This window comes from Aegilops tauschii, chromosome 7, assembly GCF_002575655.3.
Source record: "Aegilops tauschii subsp. strangulata cultivar AL8/78 chromosome 7, Aet v6.0, whole genome shotgun sequence".
In the NCBI taxonomy this organism is placed as follows: Eukaryota; Viridiplantae; Streptophyta; class Magnoliopsida; order Poales; family Poaceae; genus Aegilops; species Aegilops tauschii.
Genome location: NC_053041.3, coordinates 328,388,139 through 328,398,838, shown reverse-complemented (window position 1 = coordinate 328,398,838; position 10,700 = coordinate 328,388,139). Strand labels below are relative to the sequence as shown.

At 42.7% G+C, this 10,700-nt stretch overlaps 1 long non-coding RNA gene across 5 annotated transcripts; it reads left to right on the top strand.

Annotated features, from left to right (window-relative positions):
- The first annotated feature begins 4,258 nt into the window (after window positions 1–4,258).
- On the top strand, window positions 4,259–10,368 carry LOC109780441 (uncharacterized). 5 transcript variants are annotated; one of them, XR_012188784.1, is made up of 7 exons: window positions 4,259–5,075; window positions 5,224–5,310; window positions 5,378–5,479; window positions 5,633–5,820; window positions 6,029–6,182; window positions 6,930–10,042; window positions 10,145–10,368. It is a non-coding gene; the product is annotated as an uncharacterized lncRNA (long non-coding RNA). The 5 variants fall into 5 exon arrangements; XR_012188787.1 differs by having other exon boundaries at window positions 4,260–4,534; window positions 4,723–5,075; window positions 5,633–6,182; XR_012188786.1 differs by having other exon boundaries at window positions 4,260–4,537; window positions 4,723–5,075; window positions 5,633–6,182.
- The last annotated feature ends 332 nt before the right edge of the window (window positions 10,369–10,700 follow it).

The following is a 10,700-nucleotide window of genomic DNA, read 5'->3' as shown; positions in this document are numbered from 1 at the left end:
CGAATCTCAAATTCTTACCAGTTCTTACCCAGCAGCAGGTGGTGATCGGCAACCGTTGTAGTCAAAACTCTCAAAGCTTGGATAGAGCGATTACCAGGGAGAGTCAAACGCACGATGTAGATGTATGTGGAGCTGGGAAGGCTTATAATATGGTAGCAAAAATGGTCAGCAATAATCAATACAGAGATGCAAAGTTGAATAAACGCTCAACGACGGTACTGTGCTGGTCCTAGGCTAGACCGTGCTAGAGACGCGAGCCTAGAACACTAACAAAATCACGGCGCTGCACGTAAACAAAGGAAAAGCACACTCTGGAATTTTTTTTTGCTCTTTTTTTCGCGCTCTTTTTTTTGCGCCTCTTTTTTTGCGAAAAATCACTATAATGGCGAGTGTCTCAAAATTCTTCCCAGGTCAAACTGACAGGATAGGCACAAAATTTTTTTGACTAATTTTTTTCCGGAAATCAGGGCAGCGACGACGAGAAAGTGCGACAAAAAATCATTATGATGGCGAGTGTCTCAAAACACTCCCCGGGACCTAAAAATAGGATAGGGAAAAATATTTTTGGTCGCCGAAATTTTGGCCTAAAAACTGCCCGGGGGTCTCCAGACTCTTTTTTTTTCGAGACCTACTCAGGCAAGGAAACACGAAACGGAAAATAGATGGATCTCTAAAACAAACCAAATATGAAAAGAACTCGGATTGGTTGTGGATATATGGTGGTAGGATATGGCAGCGGTGGTGCTATATGGTAGCGGTGGTGGTATATGGATACGGATCGGTGGTGGTATATGGATACGGATTGGTGGTGGTAGATGGCAAGGCGATGATGATGGTGCGGCGGCGGCGTGACAACTTATGACCAGAACTCGAAACTCTAAAAGACTAGACTCTAAGACCAGCAACTTGACACGACGATGCAACCGCAAATTCAACAAAGCAAAAACCCTAAAAAGATTATGCAAAGGCTCAGATTGGTTCGGATATGATGAACTAACCCTAATTTTTTTTGTGGCTTTTTCGTGGACTGTAGGTATGAAGAACAGACTTGATCTAAACTACGAAAAACTGTAAAATCTCACCGAGCAACCTGGAAATCTGATACCACTTGATAGAGGCAAAGGTGTCCCGTCTTTCGATGAGATGATGGATATCGCTTTGGTGGAAGTCGACTTTGACGATCCGACTACGAACGTGCGATGACGTCGCGCCTTAGCAATCGCTAAACCAACTCCGAGAGGTTATTGACCACGTCGGAGCACGATCAACCTGACCACGAGGGTCTGTTTCCTGCGAGCAAACGAAGAACAAGCAAGAAACTGAGATTGCAATCTGGATATTGCGAATATAAGATGAAAGCTTTATTGATCAAGGTGGGGTTCTGTGACGCCTTTGTCTGGTCGTTGAACACAAACGAAGTACGCGAAGTTGCAGCTATGGCGAACTTTTAATCTAAACAAAACCCAAAGTCTAAACGACGCCCTAAGGGCTGTATATATGGAGGAAGAGGGGGGAATTTCGTGGCCCTTGGGGAAGGGGTCCGAAACCAACCCTATCTCTTGTTTCCCCACACATACGGACTCTAAAAATAGCCTATACTCAAGTATTTCGAAATTACATGGGCCTGGCCCAATAATAAGGTGACGCAACACCTAGAATAGCCTCTGGACGAAAGTTATAAAGTAGCATCTTGTATATTTCGTCCAAGGCTTCATGCACGCATTATGGTGGCTTCAATGTCCTGAAATCATCACTTGTTACTCCGTTCTTGTCCCCCATGCGCATGCCATCATCTCCATGCTTGTTCTTGCTCCAATGTTCATCCTTCTCAAAGCTAGGCCCTTCATTTGTAAGCAAAACAAATGTATCCAATTTAGGCAGCATCATATTCTCATGAACATTAGAATCATTACCAAGAAACGAAATTACCTGGTAATTTAATTGGCATGCGCGAGCTCTAGTAATTGGTCCAGTATGTATAGCAGCAGGGGCTGTGGGTGTAACAATGGTATTGATGTCCTCATCATGGGGCTCACGGCCGGACATGGTGGTCGCGCGCTGGCGATCATTTAGATTAGGTTTACAGTAGGTTTTAGTATGGTTTGTGCGAAATATGTAATGAATTTCGTCCAGTTTATGGGAAAAGTTTTCCAAATGTAATGAATTTCATCTGGTTAATTTGAAATTTGCTTTGTTTGCACGAATTTCGTCCGGTTAGATCATATAGTTGTTGAAAGGTATGCGGGCAACATTGGATAGTCCTCTGGCATCAGTGTCCTCGGACAGATACCGGTGTAAATTTGTGGGTCAGCGCTGGAGATGCCCTAACTATCATGCTATAATTGCTAACAGTGCTCTATTATTTTGCAGGGGACAGATACCGTGTTTCACACTCCTCCCACGTAAGAGTGTAGACGCTTGCTTACATAAAAATGGAGCAAGTGGACGGCACTGTAGCACGTCATATCACTCAAACTAGTCAGCCTAACGCGCGGGAAAGCCCCGCCCTCGTCATTTTGTTCTGGATTTATATCGATTGATCACACGAAAATGTTACGCTTTGCAAGTTCAAAAGGAAAAGGCGGCACACTTAAAGCACGCCTGTCGCGTTCGCGTCGCACCCCTGACAGTCTGGCTCGCACACCGCTCACCAGAGGGGACACGCGTTATCTCGCATTTTCACTGACATGTGGGACAGCAATTGAATAAACCGTCGATAGCCGATAGCCGATATCTAATCGCTCGGCGGGCGTCGGCTGAGAAGAGAGAGATGGGGGAGGGAGAAGAGATCGCCCGCCCGCCGCGCACGGACTCCAAGCAATATGGTGATAATGTGAGGTAGGCCATGTGGGAGTCCGGATCGCTTCCAAGCCCGCATCTGACCGCCCTGGCCCACCAGAAAAGCCCTCCCCCTCCCGTGCACGCTCCCCCCTTAGACACCAGCTGGCCGCATTCATAGCAAGTACAATACTGGGCTATAAGCACGCTTATGTGGAGGAGAGAGAGGCATTAAAAAAGTTAAGGAGTGAGCTCCACAAGAGCCCGTCTCTACACGTGCTTCTAGGCATAAAAAACTAATTCTAAAAAACAAAGGTACAAAAAAATAATTGTTTCTTTAAAAAAGAAGGTAAAAAACATTTGAGAGGAAATAGATAGAGAGAAAGTGAGAAAAAGTTGTAACCTTATAGCCAACCTTATAGTCAACACTATGGTACATGAGGAAGGATGGAGTTGTGCACATGCCAAGTTCACTCTGCTGCCGTGTTTCACACTCCTCCGTCGTAACAGTGGAGAAAATAGCTTTCATAAAAAATAAACAATGAATACTGTCGGCATTCTGGGAACCAGGGTACCCAGACTTGCCTGCCTGCGGCCCATGGCGTGGCTCCATCAATGGCCTGGTACGGCCCATCTTCAACATCGACAAAGCAAGATCCTCACTAGGGGCCAAGCTTCGCGAGGCGGACGACGCCGAGACCTCCAGAGGGAGCGGCCTCCCTAGGCTGGCTCTTGAGGAGTGGAGATTGTTATGCGAGCTCCCAACTCATGAGGTCAAGATGATGTAAGCCATGACGACCACGGCCAGGCGGGCGCAGGGTAGCAGGTTTCCTCTTTGGTGCTAAGGAGGCAAGCGTAGGCGCGGAGTCCCGAGAAATCAGCCAAAGGTTTTCATTCCTGTGCTACAAGACCAAGACCGCCAAGACGGATGTCATTGCCGAGCCCACCACGGCATCACTTCCAGAAGCTTTGCAGGCGAAGACCAACTTTCGTCAGGATAAGATGTACTACTTGTCTCCCTTCAAACTTGTCCGTTGTGGGATCCCTCCCACCTTCGTTTTGGAGTAAGAGGACCGAGGCCACTATCTATATCTATATCTATAATAATTAAAGACTCCCAAGAAATTACCATAGAAATTAGAAGCCGTTTATCTGGTGGGACCTAATTATTACGGTTCAGATCTACTCATATAATTATGGGAAAAAATTGAAGTCCATTTTTTTTCTAAATTCAGGCCAATAATATTAATAATCACTCAAAAGGCCCAGAAACTATCAATGCAAACCATGTCAGAGAGTCCATAATTTTCCATTGTCAAGAAATACAGTCCATAGCCTGCAAAAAGAAAAAGAAATAGAGTCCATAATTGCCCATTGTTAGGGACTTACTCCCTCCGTTTTAAAATATATGACCCAACTTTGTACTAAAGTTAGTACAAAGTTGAGTCATTTATCTTGGAAAGGAGGGAGTAGAAACCAGTCACGTTACAGCGGCACCAAAAGCCTCTTTCCCAGTCCGGCTCGTTTGGCTTCCTCGACGTATACGTCGCCGCCGCCAACCCACGATGTCGCCGCCGCCGCTCCTACCATCCCACGATGTCGACCCTGCCACCGCTGCCGCCATCCCGTGATGCCGCCGCCGATTCCTTCCTGACGCTCATGGTGGGGCGCGTTAGCACTGCACGGTCCCGCCGTCCCTGGCGCCCGTCGTCGCGCTGTGGTGACTGCACCGCGAGGGCGCCTCCTGCTGGCAACGGTTGTAGGTCCTCTTGCTAATCCTTTTCTATCTCATATCAATGACATCTTGAGCTTAAGATTTCCATCAACTCATCAATTGATCTGAAAAAGGGACACAGATTCACGGTGTAATCTCATCTCCCCAATCCCTTTTCTTTTTTATTCTATAAATAATATCTCATATTTCGAGTTCTGACAAATATGCAGCATGCCAACATAAATCTTTTAGGCCAATTACTGAATCAATCACAGGATGGCTGATGCAGCGGCTAAGGAAGCGGCCGTCGTAGTCAGTGAGGTTGCAGAGTGAAGGGACTGCAGTGGACTGTTGGCGCCAAGATCCCTACTCTATTCTCCATCTTTTCAATTCATCACAGTAGACAGAAGCATACAATTAGCTTTATCCCTAATGTTTCGGCAAGAAAATAAGTGGGATGTGTACATGGCATGTGTATCCATAAGGGTCTTGACTCGATTGTATAATGTTGGAAGGTGGAGCATGCAAGTTGGTGTGGTCTGCATAACTGCATTGCTTCTGGTGGCACAACAAAATCTGCATGGTAGGCCTTCCTTTGGCTAGCCAGTTCACTTTGATGTTTATAGGAGGTTTGAATTATATATGTTTTCCAATGTTGCCATGTGTTAGCCAACCGAATTAGTGTCTTTTCATGGCCAACTTAATTCGTTGATGTCTTTTCATATGAGCAGAATTGAAGGATGTGTGTTTCTCTCGAGTACATGCTAAATCTTGGATTATCTCCATGGCATATCCAATCGTCCTGCCATTTAATGGAGGTACGATGCTTGGAGTTTAAATATTCTTTCATGTGTTAGCTGCTAAATTGTGCACTTTTGTTGTTAGGTCAACTGGTAGTCAGATTTTAGAACTATTGGACATCCACAGTAAGCTTCAAGTACGAGCTGTACATGCATATGTTTTCTGGCAAAACTTTATTCCTTAAAGGTACACTCCATTTCTTTCTATATCGCACACATATAAGGTCTTATCTTTGTTATGGCCCTAACTGTACTCTACTATGCAACTATTCAAGTACTACACTCTACTCAATTTTTTTCCTGCTAAGCATGGTCATTGTTTTGTGTAATATTTTTGCAGGTATATCCTCCTTAGATCTCTCAAGTCAGATATGCATGTGAAGGGAAAAAAGTTAAGAGCTATGCCGTCGGCGTCCTAGCCAAGAATCTCGGATCAGGTTTTCCCCAAAGCAACGCACGCAAGGTGCTTCCATCAGCAACAGGGTTGCCTGGATGCCCGCTTACCTGCCCATTTATAAACCATGTAAGGTACATGGTAGCTCCTCCCCAGTCGGATCTAGAAGTATATCACATAATCTTGTGACTGGCCCGTTTTGTGCATTGATCTTGAAAAAGGGCAGAGGCTCAGAGTACATGATGGACTCGATTTGTTAATACAGTGTCCCAGCCACCTATGATCCCTTTCCTTTCCAATTTTTAAATCCTCTCTGTTTCACCCAGCATGCTGCCTTTTCAGAATATAATCAGTGAATCAATTGGTTAGTGGGAACATAGTTGATGCAACGGAGCATATTTTGTATGGACCATACTTTGTCTGAAGCAGATTGAGTTGGCGTGGTGACCTGCAAGGCTGTAGAGTGGAGAAACTACACTCTGCCCCAAACATATAGGCAAGTGTCCCCTTATTCATAAATTTCCTTCTGCATTTTACACTTCATTGAACTCATTAAATAGCCCCACAAATTGGCTTATATCTAACATGGAGAAAAATAACATTCAGTTTTTTTAGATCTATCAGCAATAATACTATTGATTGGTGTATGAGACAAAGAACAGCATAGAGATTTGATCTGCTTCTCCTCAAGCGGCACGACACAATCCTTGCACTAGGTCTATGGTCTTTGCAACATAAAGTAAATACTGGACAACAAGTTCACTTTGATGCTTACATGGGGCTTTATGAAGATTCGCATGTCGCGCTCATATTTAGATGAAGTTTAAAGATATTTACTAGTTTACTTGACCTAATATTTCCTAACAGTAGTGTTAGCTAATGAAATTAGTTGATGTTTCTCATAGTTTTAAATAGTGCGCTGTCTTGGCGCTAGATTGCTACCGGTTAAATAAAGTTACCTAAATCAGTTTTCACCAAATTATTGTATTAGGCATTCCGCCATGCACAAATTAGTATTCAGAAATTTATGTACCAACCTAATTATATATCCCCATATCAAATAAGATTTAGAATCTTCATCTTCAATGTCATATGATTTTAGGTACTAGCAACATGCAGTATGACATAACTATATATCACACTAAATTGCTTATGCTCTTGCAGCCTTGCATATACAACTCAAGTCCCCACTTCTGTATGTATTGCTGATATACCTTTTTTCCCCTTTCTAATCCATGTACAGATCTGTTGTGTGTGTGGACAGAGGAGTAGTCATATCTGTGATTAGAGAAGCATTGATGGGGTTGAGTTGGTGGACGTTTTTCTCTCAAAAAATACAGACTACATGTTTGTGCATTGATCTCCCATTGTAATCTTGATTTGCATAGCTAGAGTATTTCAGTTTGGTATGTGTCTCCTTAGTAAGTGGAGTAATATGATCTAAAAGACAGAAGATGGTCACACAACTGGAGATGAATACTGACTGGATTTGTAAGCCTCCACAATGTTAAAGGGATTTGGCAGGCCAGGTGGCTACCGTGGGTCCTTATTTTCCTCTCGTCCCTGGCGGCTGGAACCCTAGCCGCCGCCCAGGGAGGCCGATCTTCCAACGCCGCTCTCCGGCGGCTCCCCTCCGCCGGCGACCTCGGTCGTCGGTGGTGAGGGGGGCCGCCGGATCCACGCGTGTGGATCGTTTTTACTCTCGTAGTCTAGGTTTTTAGGTTGTTAATCGTCTTTGCTTCGGCGGTGACGATGACAACGTTGAATAAAGATTCTTCGGATCCTTCCCTGATGAGGCCATCGGTCCTATGGTTGGGGATGGATTTGGAAACCAGTCTGTTCAAGCAAGGATGGTGTGGCGGCGGCGACATCCTCGTGGTGGACCTGTGTCCTCGGGCTCCGCCGTTGTGACGGCGTTTGCTCCAGCGTCGGCGCGGAGCTTGGGAGGTAGTCCAGGAGCGGATGCAGATTGTGGTCTGCATCGACAACATCTGAAAGACGGAGCATGTGCTGGGCTCGTGGTTCGTGGATAGCATATATGGTTTCCTCCTTTGGTGTTTTAGTTGTGGTGGGGTGCTAGATCTGGAGTTCGATGGCGTGTCGGGGGTGTTGCCCCGGTCTGATTCGTTCAACGGTAAGGGCTTCACTTTTGGTGAGCCACCTTGGAGGTCCGCAAAGCTGCATATCAGTGATGGAGCCGCGTCGAGCTCGGGTGAGAAGGTGATTCGTCATTCTTTTCTTCGGTGGCTACTGTGGTGGTGCCGGAGGCAGGTGACGGGCGTTGGTGTCAAGCTCAGAGATGTTCTGCTATTTTTTCAGTTTTGTCATGTCGGTCTTTACGTGACTTGTACTTTGTTCTTTATGATATGAATGAGACACGTATTACCATGAAAAAAAAGACTCCACAATGTTTTTTTGACACTTTTGTACATATAATCAAACAAAAAAAACATTGTCGCTACTCCTGTTTAAGTGTGGGTAGGGATGATGCTCTGTATATTTGCAGTCTCCATTGGTGTCGACCAATAATATACCTATTATAAGAAATATACGACCCTGTCTTATTTGCTGTCAGGTCAACACTTGAATAAATCATACTTTCATTTAATTTTATATTAGCCAACATCTGCTTTAATTTTATTGAAGAACTTATTTTTATATTACATATACGGTTTAGCTTGCTATCTTCACCATGTGACGTGACCCAAAATTATTCTTAAAAAGGCTATTATCAGGTTATACGCAGTTACTATGAGCCTATGAGGTGATATTTAATTAGCACATAAATGAATACTCATGATTGTTCTAACGTATTGCATCTTAAAAGGTCTACCTGGATACGCTTTTAAATAATGACTTGCATTATTTTCAAAAAAATTCCCCACTTACCAGATGATCCTTGGCCGTGAGAAATAGTTGCATCCGTTGTTCAGGCTAATTTTGGCTACTTACTATTGGACGAGAAAATATGTGAACATAAATTAGGCTAATTTTGGCTACTTACTATTGGACGAGAGAAATATGTGAACATAAATTAGTTGCTTCTTTCTGGACCTGCTTTAAAATTAAATTATTAACTGATGATTAGTTGTCATGGAGATGATTTCAAAATATTCTCTAATTGAATTATGGCAACCAAGCTGGAGCAAGTTTTCCAAATACATATTTATCTATGAAAACTTGCATATTTTTACCTTGCAAGATCACTAGCTATTGGAGGGGGCTGAGATCCCCACTTCTGTATGTATTGCCGATATACCTTTTTTTCCCTTTCTAATCCACGTACAGATCTATTGTGTGTGTGTGTGTGGACAGAGGAGTAGTCATATCTGTGATTAGAGAAGCATTGATGGGGTTGAGTTGGTGGATGTTTTTCTCTCAAAAAATGCAGCCTATGTGTTTGTGCATTGATCTCCCATTGTAATCTTGATTTGCATAGCTAGAGTATTTCAGTTTGGTATGTGTCTCCTTAGTAAGTGGAGTAATATGATCTAAAAGACAGAAGATGGTCACACAACTGGAGATGAATACTGATTGGATTTGTAAGCCTCCACGATGTTTTTTTGACACTTTTGTACATATAATCATACGAAAAAAACATTGTCGCTACTCCTGTTTAAGTGTGGGTAGGGATGATGCTCTGTATATTTGCAGTCTCCATTAGTGTCGACCAATAATATACCTATTATAAGAAATATACGGCCCTGTCATATTTGCTATCACGTCAACACTTGGATAAATCATACTTTCATTTAATTTTATATTAGCCAACATCTGCTTTAATTTTATTGAAGAACTTCTTTTTATATTACATATACGGTTTAGCTAGCTATCTTCACCATGTGACGAGACCCAAAATATTCTTAAAAAGGCTATTATCAGGTTATATGCAGTTACTATGAGTCTATGAGGTGATATTTAATTAGTACGTAGATGGATACTCATGATTGTTCTAACGTATTGCCTCTTAAAAGGTCTACCTGGATACGCTTTTAAATAATGACTTGCATTATTTTCAATTTTTCCCCTACTTACAAGATGATCCTTGGCCGTGAGAAATAGTTGCATCCGCTGTTGAGGCTAATTTTGTCTAGCTTGCTACTTACTATTAGACGAGAGAAATATGTGAACATAAATTAGTTGCTTCTTTCTGGACCTGCTTTAAAATTAAATTATTAACTGATGATTAGTTGTCATGGAGATGATTTCAAAATATTCTCTAATTGGACTATGGCAACCAAGCTGGAGCAAGTTATCTAAATACACATTTATCTATGAAAACTTGCATATTTGTACCTTTGCAAGATTTTGGAGGGGGCTGAGAGATGCTGCATCCGTTTCTTCGAAAAAATAAAGGTGCGTCAAACTCTGCCTGAGCTTTTCCACACATGAAGTCCATCTAGAGCAAAATCATCACAAATAAACACTTTCTTTGTTTATTTTTCTCTCGCAATCTAGGCTGAGAAAGGCCTCCTGTTGTCCTTTGTGTGGTGCTAGGCTGCTGTCTCGGATGGAATAACACAACATCGCTTCTGTTGCATGCCCAAAGAACAGAATGAATGGTATCATTTAAAATTGATGGATTGAGTTTGCTGAAGACTTTTTCATTTGCATTCCTCCTTTTGAACGATACTAACATCACTGTGTATTGTGTAGTTTCTGTTAAATGTACTCCTTCAGTAGTTGTGCATACAGTGTGAGGGCATTTTCTTCAATTGCGCATCTTGCCCCAGTTATGATTTATAATTATAAATGTTTTTAGGACATAAAAAATATGTTTTTTTGTTTAAGATTGAAAAAACAGGCTTATGTATTATGAATGCTTATAAGTTTTAACTTACTTTAAATATTGCTCACAATTTTCAGCTATGTATGCAACACATTTGCAAATATGCTAGCCCGTGCATCTGCACGGGTTGACGACTTGTAAATATAGTTTAGCCACCACTAGCTCACACCAACACAAGAACTGACCTCCTGAGCCTGTTCTTCCTCTGTACTAGTTCATCCCCAG